Below are 19,410 nucleotides of genomic sequence, written 5' to 3' on the forward strand. Positions count from 1 at the left end.
CTGCCTGATTCTGATGACTTTCATCTTGGCTTCTACCCTACAGATCCTCCAGTTCCACCCTGCACCCTGAGCCAGCCTTCAGCCCCCTCTTGGTATGGGAGCCAATCTCAAACGTGCCCCTTCCCATCACCTTTTGCTCCATTTCCACCTCTAGACCCAGTCACCACAGCCATCCACTGGAGCACCCAAAATTGGGATGCTGCACCCAAGCCAGCCAGCCCTGCGATGGGCACACCTCTAGTAAGACTCTGGACCCAGCACCCCAGAATCACAGTGTTTGGGAATTATTCACTCCCTGCATTCCCTCAGCACTAGCCTTGTGTGCTACTTACTGCCCTTATTCTCAAATAACTGCTTCAAGGAAGGAAAATGTACTGCTGTCCGTGCAGCAATGGGAACCACAGCCAGTGGGGAAGGCAAAGTGGAACAGAGGAAGGTGGTGGCAGGACACGAGCCCCGCCAGGATCCTGCCACCACCTTAAAGCCAATGTGCTTCACCCTCTGAGAGTTGCATGGAATGCATCTGTTACATTTATCCTTAGCTTTTCCCAGCTCTTCCACCCTTCCCATTTCATCTATGACACTCACAGCTCAGGACACATGCAGGCAGACACTTGGAGGCAAGTTGTGAGAGGTGCTTCAAAGGGCATTTTTAAAAATAATAACAAATGGAAATAACATATGGTTTGGATATGTGAAATAATACTATCTTGGAAATAGATACTACTGATAGAAATAAAAGAGCAGAGGCTCAGCAAAGCAAGATCCCTGCTCTGCTGGCTCACAGCTCAGCGCAGACCTTTCGGATTCCCCTTCAGCTCTCCCTGCCTGGCAGTGACCCATTTCCTTTCCCTCTGACCTCCAGGGAAACCCCAAGAGGTCTCTTTTGCTTTTGTCTTCATTGGCACCAAACAAGTGGGTCTGACAGTTGGAGCTCATGTCTCACCTCTGCCAGACACCAGAGGGATCAGAAGACACAGCAATCTGATCCAGCACCTCCCTGGGAAGTTCCTGTCCCCTTGGCAATGGGCTCCACTCGCCAGACCAGTCAGGAAGGTGTAATGAGCTGACTAATTGGCTAGCTGCAGCAGGAATTAGCAGGCAATTTGCCCCAACAGCAAACTGCCGCCAGTGGGACCTTTCTGTAGATAAGCATCACTACGTTTCTGGGAGGGCAACTCTCAAGTGGGTTAAGTGCAAATTGCTTTTTCTCACAGCTTTTTTTTTTTTTTTTTTTTTTTTTTTTGACTTTTTGCAGTTATTTCTGACCCCCCTCCCTCAGCTCTTCCCCTACAAAACCCTTTCAAGCAGACACAGTTCTCCACCTCTAAAGGCTGCCATCGTTTTCTCGAGCACAAGTCGTGCTGGCCCCACACTGTCCTAGGCTTTGGGATTCTGCATCTGCTGAGGCAAATCCTGTAATACTTTGAGAAGAACCAGCAGACAGGTGAGGAGAGCAGAACGTGAGCTCCATGCTTGGGTTTTCCTGCAGCCAGCCTGGTACCAAGAGCTGCAGCCCTGAAGCAGATGAATCCAGGGCTGAGGGAAGCAGCGCAACCAGCACTGCCCTCAGTGCTGACTGATGAAGCTGGCACTGATTCCGACTTCCAACAACTGTCCAGAATCCTTCTTTCTTCAGAGCCCTCAAATATTCACCGTGGTGAATTCACTTTAAGCAGCAGTGTGGTCACGCAACCCTCAGAGCATCCCAGTTGCCTGTTTGTAAATGGGATGAAAGTGATGGCAGCATGGAGTGGTACCACAGAGTGCCCGGTGCTGGGCACCACCCACTGGAACCCCTTGAGCTGAGAACAGAGCTGTCTAGTGGTTACAAAAGGAACCGAAAGCCCCCAATAGAAACCAAGAGCCCAATGCCATGGCATGAGTGACCTCTCCGTGCCTCAGTTTCCTCCTTCCTGAGCAGAAGCAAGGCCCTGCTGCAGCACACCCCAGCAGCCCCATCTGGGATTCATTGGCAGAGGAATATGATGGCACTGTGTTCCTTCCATCCCCTTATTTCTAACTCCTGACCTAGTCATCCCAATCCCGTTTCCGACCTTGGCAGGTAGAGCTGCCAAAGCAGGACACACCGAAATGCATAATTAAATGAAAAAAGAAACAGTGATATGTCACAGAGGTTATTTGCAACCCACAAAACCACTTGCCTTAACCAAGATATCCTGCCGCGGGCACCTCAGGAGCGCAGCACCCAGACACCCATCCTCCAGCAGCAAAAAAACGATGGAAAGGGATGAGAACAGCTCATGCAGCAGCAGATGGGAGGAACGGAGCTGTGTGTGAGCGGAGACGTGTTCCCAGCAGCAGCACACGCACCGGAGCTGCACGTCCAAACGCCAGCACCAGAACCAGCAAAGCTTTGGGCAGTTTTTAAAACCCAAATTCCTAAGAAACAAAATACAGAGCTGCCTTGCCCAGACTTTTGCAGCAGCCGCTCGGCTCTGTAAATCTAATTAATGAGCCGGGAAAAAAAAAAGAAAAGTGTCACTCGTTCGCTAACGACTTCACCAGGGGCTGCCAAATAGACAGATAAAGGATTGAGCTGGGGCCCTATTCCAGCCAAAGGAGCTGGGAACCTGGCAGGGCCCGCAGAAGATTAGAGAGGGGTGAAAGGAGAAAAAAAGGAGGAAAAAAAAAAAAGAAATACTTAAACAGATTAGCACTTTCCAAATGCAAGCATGTAAATCAGCTTACATCAGTATAATGGCACTGTTGTGAGTGCTCTGCTCGTGGCACAGCGGCGCAAAGTCCCGGCTGAGCCGCGCTGTGTTTGGGCTCAGCAATCTCACAGTGCTGCCTCCCTCACCAAACCAGAGGGTTTTGTTTTTACCAGCTTTGTAAATTCTCACAGGAAGCCAATTAGGGGAAAGCTGGGAACAGAGGAAGATTCATAATTGCAATTAAGGCTTCAAAGCACTTTTCCCAAGCGAGGCTGTTAAAACTAGAGCTGGGGAAGAAAATGGCTTTGAAACCTTGAGCCTTCAGACACCGCCAGGCTGGAAGTGCTCCCCACTCCCATAGCAGCCCATCCCCCAGCACAGCTCACCCAGCACAGACCCAAGCTCCAGGCAGGCACCTTCTCCCACCTGCCTCCTGCCTTTGGGAACAGAGCTCAGCCCCGTGCACGCAAAACCTTTTCTTCCACCACCATTGGAAGCCTTTGCTTCATCTCTGGTGGTCTCAACTTGTAGGGTTGCTCCCCACCACTGCTGCATCCCCAGCAAGGTCAGAATATCTTTGCAGATTAAGCTGCCCACTGGGATACAAGAGATCAGCATCCAGTGCTACAGACCAGCGCCCTTCATGTTGTCATAAGTGAAAACATCCTCTGAGAGGGTCAGTGGTGTCAGCAGCAAGCTGGACACCGGCAGACAGCTGCGTTTATTTGGACTGCTTTGCCTGTTTGCAGTCCCACATCCACCTCAGCAGCTTGGTGTGAACACTGCCTCTGGGCTCAACCACTTCAACTTGGAGTAGAACAGACCAGCCCTACAAGTAGCTCAGCCCTCCACTGGTAGCAGAACTAGATGAGGGCCTTCGGCAGGATGGAAAATGTCAGCAAGCACGTGCAAGCAGGGCTGGACAAACACTTCTAACCAAGACCATGAACATTCTATATCTAGCGTATTTATATACATACATATATATGTAAATACACATGTATACACATATAGGTATGTTCCATAATCTTAGACCCAGGCCAGTCCTTCTGTTGAAAAACTCACGTAGGGAAAGCACAAGTTACAGAAATACCACATCTGCACAGGGACACTTTGGTTGCATACGGGCCCGTGACAAGGCGTTGGAACCTTGTCCTCAGTCATCTTCAGCCATAACATCCCTTAAACACACCCACTGTCCCCAGTGCACTCATCCTGACCCTATAGTTTCATGCTCTCCATCAGCTGCCTCGTGCCACGGCTGAGTTGTGCTCAAGGACTTTGCAGATGTGGCTCAGGGTCCACTGCAGGCCCTGCCCTGTGACCTTGGAAAGTCATCTTTGAATCTGGAAATGCATTGGCTTAGGGTATTTTTGCATAAGATACTTTCCCACTGGTATTCTCACCCTACTGCTGAGTGCACAGGGCTCAGTAACCAAATGAGGTAAAAAAAAATTCCAGCCAAGGCCCCAGCAGTCTCTGCCCTTCCCCAGCAGCTGATGGCATCCAAATGAACGCAGCCCAGGTGTGGGTGATCCCTTCCCTGCTGCAGCAGCACGGGAAACAGGGATTAACCCCAACGTGCCACGAGCAGGAGACCTCTCAGACAGCATGAGGAGGATAGGGGCTCCCAGGAGAAAGCAGATCCCCAGTGCAGAGGCTGTGCCCCCCGGCCTCTCCCTGTGCACTGAACATCCTTCCTCCCCACCTGAGGTGGAGGCCATGAGTGCTCCCAGAAGCATCCTCCCCCCACTGGCTGGATCTCAGTTCTTGCCCTTCGAGACAGTTTCCAAGAGCAACCTGCACTTCTGCATTTTCTACAGAGATCTTACTTCACCTTCCCGCTCACGCTGCTGCCAAAAGGAGAAGTGCCCTGGAGCCGGGGGAAGTTGTGCCACCATTTCCTATTTGGGACGATGATTTCATGCTCCTGCCACATCCGAGGGCCACACGTGGCAGCCACAACACTGTGCTGTGGGCTGGCAGTGTGCAAAGGGCTCTGGTTTGGGCCAGAGAGTTCCAGGAAACCTAACAGTCGCATTTAAGCAAGTGCAAAGCAAAGCAGGGTGCACGGCTCAGCAGAGGGGAGGGAGCCATGCGCAAAAGCTGCAGCCCAGATCCCAGCAATGACTTCTAGTGCTGCTCCTAAACTGCAGCACACAGGACTTGGTTGGGCTCGTGCAGCCCCCACTGAGAGAAAGCCTCCTTCCATCCCTTCACTCCTGGCTTTCCATTTTCTTGCCCAGCACGTGTTTCAAAGTCAGGAATCACACACCCCAGCCACAGACTTGGGTCTTGCTTTCAATCTGGACAGCAGCTCCAAGGATCACTCCAACAGTTAAATACTGTTCTCATTACAGCTGCAGTAACTTGGCTTTCCCCTGGCAACAACAGAAATGTCATCTTGAAAGGACAACATCTCCCATCTCCCTTCCCATAAGGATCTTGCTAAGCCTCACTACAAGAAGCTTCTTCCTACAGTACAGCCAGAAAGTGTTTAGCACTTTGCCTGCTTAAAACCTATTGCTGTAACCTTACCAGTGAAGCACAACCAGATATTTTTAGAGGTAAAGGAATTGCAGCGCATTAATTAGCAGCAAGGCACAGGCTGACAGTCACAAGGTCATAACAGAACATCCATAATTTACACCTCATTGGGAGTTACTGAGAAAACAGGATATGAAGGAGCTAACACGAGGTGGGATGACTTGAAAGGCTCTGGGCACACAGGATCCCATCTGCCCAAAACAAACAGCAGAAACATCCAGAGTGGATTGAGCAGGACAACTGGTGTTCAACGTGTCGTGCTTGTTCGTAAGCACAGCTGTTCTGTTAGATGCCCTTTCTGCTAGAGTGGTTTTCACCCTCTTCCCTGAGCACCACGGCCCACCAGCAGCCCTGCTGGCATCCCCATGAAGGCTCTTTCCAACACAGTGAATGAGGAAAGTCCTTTACACCACGAATACATTTGTGAATCTGCTGTACAACCAATGACATTTCAAGGCAAGGAATACCAGACAGAAGTCCGCATCTTGTTTCTTACATCAAGGTGTTAAAGGCTGGTCAGCCAGTCAAAAAGCAATGGAATTCAAGGCACGAAGCAAGGCAACTGAGCAACAAACTGGTCTGGAGACTTTAGAGAATCCACATCCACTCCACTCTGGGTCCAACCCAGAGATAGGATTCATCTCCTGCAACTTTACCTATACAAAAACGAGGTGAATTTCTAAGCAGGCCAACAGCTATGGACGGACAGAGCACCTAACACAGCAGTCAGCTCATCCCATCCCATCCCACCCATCTGGATTGAACGCCTCCAGAAGCAGCCAGCAGACTTAGTGACTTTAGAGGCCCCAGTTTTCAGCTAGGCATCCTCGTGCAAGACAGCTCCCATTCTTATCCCCCAAAGCTGCTTCCCACATGCAAAGCAGGAATAACAACACTTCCTTCCTTGCCCAGCAGTTGCATGACCAAACGTTTCAGAGCCTGCAACAAGCTCAGATAGTGCAATAATGGAAACATGGACATTGCAATACACTCAGCTTAGCTTACACTTCTTTCACCCTCAGACTTGATTCATAACAAACAAAAGCAGAAGTCAACGTTTCTGCAAACTTTGTCCACTTGAGATCTCCAGGCCTCTGGGGAGGAGTGCTGGAAGGAGCAGCTCGTGGGTCAGTAAGTCACTGACCCAAGGAATCCTTACAAGCATGACACTTGGCTGTCTGCTTTTACAGCAGAGACCTTTGAAAACAAAGTGTGTGCTTTGATAAGGTCAATTTCATGGAGCCATTCACAGATGATACGCATTAGTACGTGTACAGAAGTCAACCACAGCAAAATTCTAGTGACTTCAGAGTGAAACCACCATTTTCTGCTGGTAATGAGCTTCTCATTCTCATCACAGTGTTACTGACAAGCCTCCAGCTCCAGGGAGCTGCAGCAAGAGATCATTTCCATGCTATGGAGCAGATAAAAGTATCCTCCTAAGCCAGAGCAGAGATACCAAGGCAAAGCAGGCTGCTGAGTATGGAGTTGGAGCTGGAAGTGAGTTGAGTTTGCAGCCAGGCTCTACCAGAGGCCACACCTGGCTGCATGCAGAGGAACACGCTGCTTCCAGCTGCATGGAGACACAGATACCCAAACCTGCATGGCCTCAGAGGTGGCAGGGCTGATGGCATTGCCAGCAGCTTCTGGGCAATTCTCAGCTATTTCAGAGAAAGATGATCTCAGAAGCAAAGTGATGAGCAGCTGTCCTGATTTGAATCACAGAATCACAATTACAGGAGATGAAAGAGACCCCTGGAGACCTCCCAGTCCCCCTGGCAAAGCAAGTTGTGCACTTCAGAAGGAAGTAAAATCTGAAAGGATTTAAGTATCTCCAGAGAAGGAGGCTCCAGTACCTCTCTGGACAGCCTGTCCCGATGCTTTTGCCATTTTCCACATAAGAAGCACGGCCCGCTGTCACCCTCATTTGCAGGGGATACCATCAGATTCATGGATCCCCTGAGGAACCCCCCCAGATGTTTTCAGAATTTGGCCCTGGGCAGTCAGAGCTGCATTGGGAGGAAGCGAGAGAAAAGCAGTCCCAGCAATGTTCAGTAAGAGCAATGTGGAAACTGCAATCCAGCCAATCCACATAGGCATGGGGTGAAAACAAAGCAGAACTTTTGTCCACCTCTGTGGTCTCACAGGAGCTGATGGGAGACACGAGAACAGCAGCCGCTCGTGGGCTGGTACCCATGGGTAGCTAAATGCAGCAGGGCAATACAGCCACCCTCCTTAACCTTGAGCAGACCAGCAGCAGTTTTTGGAAGCCAGGGGACCTCCCAGAGACATAAATTCAGCAGAAATTGAGTGACTGTAGCATTTTGCAGCTGGACGTGGACTCAGACAATCAGATGCTTACTGCTTCCACATTCAGCCTGCATTTTGGAGTAATTGCATTTCCTTGAGAAATAGAAATAGCATGTGATGCATTGCAGACTCACGCAAGCTGAAGACACGAATTATTCTGGGACTTTCTACAAGCAAGAGATTTCCTCACTGCAATGTCAGCCATGCCAATGTCGATGTTATGGTGGTGGCGTGGAGACCAGGGTCAGCATCAGACCCCAACAGCAACGCTGATGGGAAACCAAAGCCAGCACAGGGTGAGTGTCCCACACAGAGCTGTCTGCAGTGCTCCCCACCGACTGCCCAGCCTGCAAGCTGAGACTTCCTCACCAGTTGTGTTTAAAATGCTCTTTTCTGCAGTCACTGCTTCTCAGGACAGGATCTAGTGTTCTCTTGACAAACAGACAGCAGGGGAATTCCACTCGCTGCCCCTTTAAAGCCACGATGCGAGAAATAAGAATCTCTAAATTAGTCCCACCAAGCCATGACTGAGAAGAGCTGCGATGGTGCCTCCTTTCTTTCTCCAAAAAGACATTTCTCTTTTTGCTCACTGAGGTCCTTTCAACCAGAGATGCTTTAACCATTGGTGAGACATTGCCTTGGCAAGCTCAAAGCATGGCCCGCACCTTTCATATCTCATTTTTAGCTCCTGTGCCACAATGCTCTTAAGCTGCTCAAGTACCAGGCTGCAGGGAAGAGGCACAGGGAAGAATGTATCCCCCTGATAAGGTTTGATTTGAGTCTATTACTTTTTGCAGTGATTTCTGAAGGAAACTGTAAAAGTCCTATTCTTGGAGCAAGAATAATAGCAAGGTGTGATGAGATCTCTAAGGTCGCGCTGAAAGACAAGCTTCAAACTGAAGGACGGGGAGAAAACACATTGCTGCTGGGAGCAAAGACATGGGATGAATGATCATAAAACAGCTGCTGGAAAGAGGAAGAGAATTAGCAATGCTATCCATGTCATCAAGGGCAGAATGAGCAGAGACTTGCACCGAGTGGAAGTGGCAGAGCGGTCCATGCCCCAAAGCCAAGGACCATCCTCAGCCCTCCTGTTCTGCTGCCTTGCCCACCCTCAGCTGGATGAGTGGCCAGCAGTGGGAAGTTCATGGATTCCACCATTGTGAAGTACATCTTCACACCAAATTGTAACTTCTAAAAAAAAAAAAGCAACAAATGAGAAGAAAAAAAAAAAAAAAGAAATCCCAGCCCTACTCTGTTCTTCCTTCTCTCTTTGCTCCATCAACACTTTCCTCACCTTCCAGAGCACCAGACCAAAGCTGGCAGGTTTTGGTAGCTTGAGGTTCTCTCTGGCCAGGAGCGCAGAGCCACGCTGACCTCTCCTCCTGCCAAAGGCAGCCCTGCCACCAGCAGCATCTGCATCTCCCTAGCATCCAGACCTGCTCCTAGTCAGTCTTTGAGGGGTGCAGAGGCATCAGCACGCCCAGCCACATCCATAACCACACAAAGGACTGCGTGGGCTGGACAAAACTCAGCCAGTGTCAGAAAAGCCTCTGTTTTTCTCATCAAAAATCAGCAGAAATGACACACATCTGATCTGAGTAAGATAAGACCAGTTAGGCATACTCACTTTTCAGAGAGGAAACGTGCTTGTTCCTGGCATCGATTATGAAAACCCCTCACCACATGATGCAAGAGTTAATTTTAGCTCCTATCAGCCTTTATCAAGAGAGCAAAGGTTGAAGTTTCACCCAACACCACAGCTGATGACAGGCAGAGCCAAGTGAAGCCCCAGCGAGAGGCAGGTTGGAGATAGCACTGGGCTCTGGCACAGCCCAACTGGCTCTGCTGTCAGCACAGCAGGGAAGGGAGAACTCGGCAGAGAAGTGGCAGATCAGGTGGTTCCTCCCAATGTTCCCCAGGCTGACTTCAGCCCAGGGGAGTGGATCACAACCTCTGGGAGGCCTCCAAAAGTCAGTCAGTGGGCCAAAGGGGACAAGTCTCCAGGTATTTCCACGTTCAGCAGGGAGAATCTCCCAAGGACATGCAGCTATGTCTTCTTCTTGGGAGGGAGCCCAGCACTGAGCATCTCTGGGCATGGATCTCAACTCGTGGGCTTCCCAGGGCAGCCGCTGGGTACATGGGGCTCCTTTGGACATGACCCTCAGGAAAGCACCACATTTTTACAGTGGAAAGTCACACATGTGTGCACTAGTGTATTTAGGATGGCATCAAACGAGTGCAAGCAATGATACCATGATGTAACAAAGAAAATCCCACTGGCTCTTCTTCATTCCACCAACACAGCACTTTCTTCTGCCTCTCCAAACTCGCCCTAAGACTTCTCGTTTCTCTCACAGGAACACGTCTTGCTTCTCCCTGCTCTGCTACACTGCTTCACTATTTCTTGGGCTTCCCTTTCATGCATTTTTTTGATGCTGCAAAACCATCTGTCATCTCTGATGGGGCCATGGACCACCCTCGTGCCCCAGCTGAGCAGAGGAGCGCAGAGCCCACCCACCCAAGGGTCCCTTTGTGTGCAGACTCCAACCTCTGCCCCTCACAGCCTTTCCTCCAATCCTCTCAGGATGAAGGGCAATAAGAGCCCACACTATTTCCTTTCAGCCTATTCAGAAAAACAAGTTTACATGTGAGATTTCCATTGGCTCCACCTCTGCCTGATTACTCCAGCTGTGAAACAAAGCAAGTGAGAGACAAAGCACTGCACACAGGCAGCGTGATCATTCCAGAGGGCTTTATGTGAGCCTTATGCCAAGCCCACTAAATAGATTAACTTACAGCATAAACAAGCAAGTAAATCTTTCCCCCAAAGCCCCGTGTGTCCAAAGGAAGCTTTAGAAGTTACTTCCTGCCATTGTGGAGGCCCTGCTGGGAACCCAGAAGTATTTTCAGTCCCTGGCATGGTTGCCCAAAAACTTCAGTTCCCTTCCAGCACCACTGATGGCAACTCCACAGAACACAGATGATGGTGAGAATGGTTTTGGCTGTTCCTCATCACACTTAGGCCAACAGCAAGTGAGGTGGTGACTGATACCCACTCCCAAAGCCCACCAAGGGCCTGGGGCTGCTTTGGGCAGAAGGGTTGGTACAGCCCTAACCAGCTCTGGAGAAGACACCAAACCCTTCCAATGTGTCACAGGAGCAAAGGATGCAGCAGACACAACCTGAGCTCCTTCCAGTCCTCGGCTCCTCCTGTGATGAGCAATGCCTTCATCCCAACTCATCACCAAGAGCCAAGTCTGCAGGAACTAAGTTGCACCAGGGGATGTTCAGATCGGATATTAGTAACAATTTATTCTCAGAAAGAGTGGTGATGCAGTGGCACAGCTGCACAGGGCGGTGGGGTGTCACCATCCCTGGAGGTGTTCAAGCACCGTGGAGACGTGGCACTGAGGGATGTGGTTGGTGGGGATGGGTTGATGGTTGGACTAGATGATCTTTGTGGTCTTTTCCAATCCAGCACTGCAAGCCAGCAGCTCAGGGACCATCATGAACAAGGTCCACAGGCTCCGGGTGAGCTGCATACCCAGCAAAAACAGACTTGGACTCCTGCAGCCATTTCTTGTTTCTGCCTGAGTTCATAAAGGATTATGCACTGTTCAGCATTCAGACCAGAATAACCCCAGAGTAATTTGCACCTGAAGAGCAGTCTGGTGAGAACATCAAGCTGATTATGTTTGCTTGCCATCCAGCTGATCAATGCAATGAGGCAAACATCAAACAGGAGCCTCTTTGGTGAGCAGGATCCATGCCCAGGAAAGGCAGCAACAGCAGCAGCAGCAGCGTAACCCAGGCAGGGCATCGTTCAGTCACACACAAAGGACCCACAGCCAAGTGCCACCGTAGCTTCTTTGCGCAGCCCCACGTGCACCAATGTGCAAAGTTTATCAACACAAAGGCACCGAGAACAAAGAAACATTTGTCAAGTTTCACGTGGAGAGGCTGCCAAAAACAGCGAGAAAAGGGAAATGCCACCTGAAAGGATGACTGTTGGTTTGCAGAGAAGCCTCAGAGCTGAGGAGGTTTAAATAGACACAGAGCGATGGGGGAAGCAGCTGAAAGGGGAAGCGCTTCATCCTTATTTCAGACCAAACAAGAATGGGCCGTGTGGAAGGGGTGAAAAACTCTTTTGCAAGTTTGAGACAGCACAGTCCTTCCTAAGTGAGCCTGCCCATGCAGCACTGCGTTTCAACACTGACACAGCTTTAATGCTAAGGCTGCCTACTGGGTATTTCAAATGCTCTGATGTTACAGCACAAAACAACTCTAACCAAAAAAAAAGAGACGCTGCAGCACTGGTGGGGAAGGTCACAAGACCGGGCTCAGAGCTGACACTGTGACCACAGCAGGACAACACTCCTGCATGCTCTGCGTTCCCAAGCGTCCTCATCACATGTGCTGCTCACTTCTGCTTCAAGCCACCCCAAACAAGGACAAGCAGCATCTCAGGAGCTGCTCTCACTTCAAGCACTGTGGGAATTTGGGGCAATAAAATGAGGCATTCGAGGGAAAACCAAGCTCTCTTCCTACCAAACAGGACATCAGTGATCATCACAGCACCGCAGGAAACATCACTGAGAGAGCATTTTCTAATTCCGCTTTTAACTCCGCCGTGGGGTGAGCGTTCACATCTGTCAGCCAACAACATCTGCAGCACTTTCCACTGCCCAGCACAGCTGGGAGGCAGCTCTGGAGCCTGCTCAGCACCCAGGGGCTGCCTGGCCCCATTCCGGGAACAGCACAGTGCAGGTGGGAGCACTGAGCCACGCAGCTGCTGGTCAGGCTCTGACTGCTGGGCTCCTTCTTACCAGCAGCACACTGGAAGCCAGGCGAGCTCTCAGATGTGGCAGGTGAAGCACAGCTAAATACAGCAGTCAGACTTGCGAGGGGAGCACATGTGAGCAGAAAGCACAACACCGCGCTGCGCTGCTCCTGGCAGGAGAGCATCCTGCAGCACTGTGCTGCCTTCTCCTCCTGCTTCACATCTGCACAGGCAGCCAGGCATCCCCTGCAGCACAGAGCACAGCGGGGAGCAGATCACCCAGCCATGAGCTGAGGTGGCTTTTCTGCTTTTCTTCTTCAATGGCAGAGCTCGAAATCAGAGATGGAGAAGTCTGAAGGAGCTCAGCCTGTCCACTCATGTATTCCAGATGCACGCGCTGCAATCACGGCTTGCCAAACAGGATACGAGCCGTAAGAAAATAAAGCATTTTATCTTCAAGCTTTTCCAAGAGGGTATTAGAAACAATGGGGAGGAAATACAAAATTAACACTAGAGAAGAGCAATTGGCAGAGCCCCTCATGAGCCTGTTCTTCATTACAAGGCTGCCTATTCAGTAGCTTTCATTAGGAAAATCTCATCTCAGAGCCATTCCCAACAGTGTCCCTATTTCCTAATTAAGCTTCACCAAACAGCCACGTCTTTTAGCTACTGCACAGCACACAATCACAACAATTACCATTTCATCACGCTCTGGCTGCTGAAAGCCCTGCAATTAAAGCATCTGAGGAGTCGTACAGACCTGTCACTGGGGAGACAAATTCTCACATGGCGTTAATTGGCAGCAAAAAGCACGATCCTACAGAGGGGAAGGCTGTTTTAGGGGGGATTTTGGTGTCTGTGCTGAGAAATGCACTGGGAGCTGTAGCTTCTCCCTAGGTTCCCAGCCTGGGTGCTGTGCAGGTCCTGGCCGCAGCCTCGCAGGCATCAGCAGCTCCACAACCAGCTGTGCCTTCAAGGAGGGCAAAGATGTACACAGAGCAGGACAGACACAGTGCTGGGTGGGGTTGTCAGGTCACCTGGAGACCTCCAGAGATGATTTGTGGTGGGTTGGGACCTCGCAAGGAAGTGGCTGGCAATGGAGTGGTGGTAGATGTCCACACAGCAGAGTCCCACAGTACTGAGCCTCTTAAGGAAGCAGAAAGGGAGAGGAGAGGAGAGGAGAGGAGAGGAGAGGAGAGGAGAGGAGAGGAGAGGAGAGGAGAGGAGAGGAGAGGAGAGGAGAGGAGAGGAGAGGAGAGGAGAGGAGAGGAGAGGAGAGGAGAGGAGAGGAGAGGAGAGGAGAGGAGAGGAGAGGAGAGGAGAGGAGAGGAGAGGAGAGGAGAGGAGAGGAGAGGAGAGGAGAGGAGAGGAGAGGCTGATTGCATCCACATCTCTTTTTCCTCCACTGCATTTCCAGCCCAAAACACCTCCCTGGTTGAGCATGGCTGCAAAGCTGCAGCAAGGGAAGATGTGTCAGGCTGCAATGTGATGCCTGTGGGGACACACGGTTTCCATAGGAAACTTACATACCCTAACTTACTGCCCAGCAGAAGCTCAAAGCAGGGATGGGAGAGGAGTTTAGAAGCAGCGGGAGCCTCCCACAACTCAAAAACATCTCATCTGGGCACTCACCTGAGAAGCTCTCCTCCAGCAAACTCATGCACATTTTCCTCTTGCAGAATGATAACGCAAAAACTGGCAGCTCCAGCACACCCGAAACAGCTCAGTGGTCACCCCCCCCCCCGCCCCCCCCCCAAAAAAAAAGAGAAGCTGAAACTGCCTCAGGTGAGCTGCAGAATAGCAAGACTGCAGCAGTCCCTGCATCACTGTACAGGTGCCACAGCCTGATCCCCACCATGACTGGAGCATCACTCTGATGGCAATCAGTGCCACATCCTTCAGCCCCAGAGGCTGCAGCAGCACTTTGTCTGGATTCAGTTCTTCTTTCTCGGTGCAAAACTCACATCTTTGTTTTCACGTTCAACAAAAGGCACAAGGTGACAGTTTTGGTTTGCTTTTCTCCAAATGGGGGTGGCCTGATCTATGAGGGGGGAGGATGGTCTGGCCAGCTGCATCCTCCTGCAGCACTGGTGATGTGCCCCCGTCCCGAACCCACCTTGCCACTACAGCTGCTCCTCCTGCAAAAACACCCACAGCACTTTTGCCGTCCCCTTTCCTCTGCCCTGACCTGCAGAGCTGCAGGAGAGCCCCAGCCATGCAGCACAGAGCAGCGCATCCCTGCTGCCAGCCAGGATCATGGTGCAAAGCTGAAGCACTCCTCCGTCTCACAGCATAGCAAACTGAGCTCTGCACCATCAGAAACCTCCAGGGCACCACCCAGCCCCGCTCCAGGGGATGCCAGCATCCTTCAGCCTCCTGCAGTCACTGCAGCCAAGGGATGCACCCACTGCTGCAAGGCTCTCTCTCTTTATCGTCTCATCTTTCCAGGCTTAAGCTCTAATCTGAGCAACACTCGAAACACTCCAAAACACTTTGCAGTCATGTTGCAGCAACCATTTGCAACGCCATCCAAGTTTTTTGCTGTGACCATGAAACAACCAAACACCACAGCCCTCCCCAGCATGTACACACACAGAAAGACACAAAAAGTCACACAAAGTGTTGACATCCTGCACAGCCCTGGAGTTTGCAACCTCTGCATCTAACCAAGATCTAGAAAATTACTTTAAATCAAGAAACTAAATAATTTGCAGCTGCTTACCATCGCCCCTTTCAGACACAGGATGAGCAGCACCAGCCTGCAGCTGCCTGAGCATGTTTTCCCTGCACTGAGAGTAACAGCACCAGCACCGAAAATAAGCTATTCGCAAAGTTAACGGGTGCAGAGGGCTAGCAGTGAGATTTTAATAAACATGAAAACAAAGGTCTGAAATCTCTTTTCTCCCACTTTCGTTAGTGATTTGAGTCAGCCCGAGCCCTTTCCTCCTATAGGGCTTGCACCATCCGAAGCAGCTAACCTTGTTTTCGGGTAGGTACTGCAGCGCTGAGCAGAGCATTTGGCCGGGCTGTGTCCGTGTGACTCCCTGGCAGCCCTGCCCACCGAACGGAGCCGCCGGGGGCACCGCACCAAGACGCTCCTTCACGGGCACCAGCACGGGGACATCTCGGCGGCCGATGCGTGAGCGGACACCGACGCCGAAGGGATGACACGCGGCTGGGCTTGTCACATCCCAAACCACATCCTGTTGCCACAGCACAGCGCTGCCAAGGGCGCACCTCCGCCCTGCCGGGCTGCGGGGCCGAAGGTGTGCGGAGCAGCGATGCCCCGAGCAGCGGGACCGTGCGGGGGGAGCTCCGCGGCGGTGACACCGGGCAGCGGTGACTCAGTGCCACCTCCGGCAGCGGCACCGCCAAAACTCCAACCGGGTGCCGGAGAACCCCCGGGATTTCCCGGGGCGCCGCGTGCACTGGGGGGGTCCCCTGGGGCCGGGCCCCACACCTGGGCCCCAGACAGCATCACCGTGGGGCGGCAAACAAACACGCGGGCCTGAAATGAGTCACGGCAGCGCGGCCCGTCCCCAGCCGCGGGTTCAGATGGGGGATCTCGGGGGATGCGGGGGGTGAGGCGGGGATCGGCGCTGCCGGGTGAGCCCAGCACCGCGTGCTGCTCGGGGGCTGCAAGGAGCCGTGCTGATCGATGCCAGCGGCTCCTCCAGCACAGCGCTCCCGACTGATCACGGAGCCCTCGACTCCGTGGTCCCCCCTCATCACACCGCGATTATCACCCCCACAGAGCATTTGGGGCTCTTCTCAAGATTACACGGCCACCACACCCGCCACCAGCTCCTCGTTTTACACGGACGCTCCCGCTATAAGAAGCCCCACCAGGGGCAGCAGGAATGCAGAGCACCCCGGTTACAAGTTGCTCCCGGTTACACCGCCCCCCGGCCCGGACTCGGGGGGGAGGAGGAATTTCAGCGCCCCGTTTCCCGGTGTTCCCCACCTGGAGGGCGGCAGCCGCCGGGGCCCCCTGCCCATCCTCGCCGCGCCCCGTCGGGCTCCGCTCCGCGCCGCTCCCCGCCGGGCGGCACCGGCAGCACCGGGGCGGGCTCGGCGGGCGGGAGGGGCCGGAGGCGGGGCGCACCCTGCACGTGTGGCCCGGCCGGACCCGCCCCGCCTGCACCTCCGCCCCGCCCGGCCGCTCATTCCTCCAGCAGGACAGCTTTGTCCTTCCGGACCTCCCCATCCACCCGTCCCTCCATCCATTCACTCGTTCACCCACCCACCTACTCCTCCATCCATCCATCCATCCATCCATCCATCCATCCATCCATCCATCCATCCATCCACCCACCTCCAGCCCTCTGTCCAATTACCCCTACATCCCTCTCCCCTACCGCTCTGCCATTCATCCAACCCTTCATCCATCTAACAATTCATCCAACCATCCCTCCATCTGTCCTTCCCACACTTTCCATTCCATTCCATACATTTACCCCTCCCTTCATATCTTTCTCTAGTAATTCTTCCTTTAACCTGTCTATACATCTCTTCACCTATTCACCACTCTGTCTCTTTATCCATCCATCCATCCATCCATCCATCCATCCATCCATCCATCCATCCATCCGTCTTTCTGTCCATCCACTTAACCACCACTCTCTCTTCACCCCCCATCTGTCAACCCATCCATCCATCCACCTATCCAACTACGGCTCTGTCTCCTCATTCACGCACCCATCCACCCACCCATCCATCCATCCACCCATCCATCCACCCATCCACCCATCCATCCATCCATCCATCCATCCATCCATCCATCCATCCATCCATCCACCCATCCATCCATCCATCCATCCATCCATCCATCCATCCATCCATCCATCCAACCATCCGTCCATCCATCCATCCATCCATCCATCCATCCATCCATCCACCCATCCATCCATCCACCCATCCATCCATCCACCCATCCATCCATCCACCTATCCAACTACGGCTCTGTCTCCTCATTCACGCACCCATCCACCCACCCATCCATCCATCCACCCATCCATCCACCCATCCACCCATCCATCCATCCATCCATCCATCCATCCATCCATCCATCCATCCACCCATCCATCCATCCATCCATCCATCCATCCACCCATCCATCCATCCATCCATCCATCCATCCATCCACCCATCCATCCATCCACCCATCCATCCATCCACCCATCCATCCATCCATCCATCCATCCATCCATCCATCCATCCATCCATCCAACCATCCGTCCATCCATCCATCCATCCATCCATCCATCCATCCATCCATCCATCCATCCACCCACCCATCCATCCACCCATCCATCCACCCATCCACCCATCCATCCATCCATCCATCCATCCATCCATCCATCCATCCACCCATCCATCCATCCATCCATCCATCCATCCATCCATCCATCCATCCACCCACCCATCCATCCATCCATTCATCCATCCATCCATCCACCCATCCATCCATCCATCCATCCATCCATCCATCCATCCATCCACCCACCCATCCATCCACCCATCCATCCACCCATCCACCCATCCATCCATCCATCCATCCATCCATCCATCCATCCATCCATCCATCCATCCATCCACCCATCCATCCATCCATCCATCCATCCATCCACCCACCCATCCACCCACCCACCCACCCATCCATCTATCCATCCATCCATCCATCCATCCATCCATCCATCCATCCATCCATCCACCCACCCACCCACCCATCCATCCATCCATCCATCCATCCATCCATCCATCCATCCATCCCTCTACCCAACTCTGCTGCTTTCTGCTCTGGTGGCACCTGGAAATGTTCTTCCTTGCCGCCCTCAAGAGATCTCCAGCACAAGGCCCTGTGCCATATCAATTTTGGCCAATGTTCTCCACATTTTCCTTGCGGTCCATCTGCCTCCCAGGGCTGGATGGAGCCCAGCTGATGCTGCATGCAGTAGCAGCAATCCGGCTTTGGGTTCCTTTGCGGGTTTTCATATTTCAGAAGAGAGTGACCGCTGCTACCGACGTTCCGAGACTCGAAAGCCGCTCAGGCACTGAAATAGTTGTGGGTTTCACCGTGAGATTCCAGTGAATTTCAAAAAAAGCAAACGTGCTCAGAGCCAAAATCCCCCTGGGGTTCTGACCCCTGGGACCACCTGCAGTGCTTGTCATGTGGCATGCCCGCCCTGAGCCCCGCTGCCACCCACCGCACGGCTGCCCCAAGGCTCGCACCAGGTGAAACCCCATGATCTCGGCCTTTGCCAGCTGAGTGGCCCCGTTTTGGGAGAAATTCAGCAAAAATGACAGGGTGGAGAAAGTCTGTTGTTGGTCATGCAGTGCAGCTCCCAGCAGAGCAGCAGGAGGGTGGGAGGGACGCTGTGTCCTGCACTGCTGGAAAGAACGGTGATGGGATGGGGAAAGGATGGTGGGTAACAGCCCAGGTTCAGCTGTTGGGATGCTGATCTGATCTCTCCCACCCATTCTTCTCCAATCCCACCTTCCAGTTTCACTCCCAGCCCTTTGTGTTTATCCCTAAAGCAAAGGAATCAGGACACATCAGCAGAGGCCAAACTCTTTGGGGTGTCCAAGCCACACATGTTCTGTCCCTCCAGATCCCACCTGTGCACTCTGCCCTCTGCTTGTTTTGCTCCTCGGGGCACACAGCAGCCTGAGGAAGTCACCAAAAATGGTAACGAAGGGGCTGGGGGGGCGGAAGGAAGCGGGGCAGCGCAGGGAGGTGCCTTGCTGCAGCGAAAGGGATGAGGTGACAAACAGCAGCGTGCTGCCACCGAGCAGGATGAAACCTGCAGGCTGCAGCTCAGCCCTGCAGCTCAGCCATTCCCCAGTGCTGCCCAACACTCCCTGTGCTGGGTGGCTGCAGCAGGACACCAAACCGTGGATGGGGAAGCTGGGGCTGCACCCTGCCGACACACAAACTGGAGCTTTGGGTTCTCTGAGCTCCAGTGAACTCAGCTGGAAACCCCACACCAACACACACCCTGAGTGGGGGCGGCTCAGGGCACAGAGATCTGAGGTTTGCAAGCACCGGGATGGGATGCTTTTATCAGCAAAGTAATCTGCTGCAAAAACCGC

At 52.6% G+C, this 19,410-nt stretch overlaps 1 protein-coding gene across 4 annotated transcripts in view; it reads right to left on the bottom strand.

The window, feature by feature from the left end:
• PIK3R5 (phosphoinositide-3-kinase regulatory subunit 5) overlaps positions 1-16,388 on the bottom strand; it is a 49,044-nt gene extending 32,656 nt beyond the window's left edge. For 2 of the 4 annotated variants that reach the window (XM_052688000.1, XM_052687997.1), the window contains exon 1: positions 9,166-9,392. The gene's annotated coding sequence lies outside the window, so the exon portion shown is untranslated. Of the gene's footprint in view, positions 1-9,165; positions 9,394-16,282 lie in introns of those variants that run through there. The other 2 variants (XM_052687998.1, XM_052688001.1) reach the window with 2 other exon arrangements.
• Between the last annotated feature and the right edge of the window lie 3,022 nt (positions 16,389-19,410).

The sequence above is a fragment of the Tympanuchus pallidicinctus genome, unplaced genomic scaffold, assembly GCF_026119805.1.
Source record: "Tympanuchus pallidicinctus isolate F22 unplaced genomic scaffold, pur_lepc_1.0 scaffold23, whole genome shotgun sequence".
Classification (NCBI taxonomy): domain Eukaryota; kingdom Metazoa; phylum Chordata; class Aves; order Galliformes; family Phasianidae; genus Tympanuchus; species Tympanuchus pallidicinctus.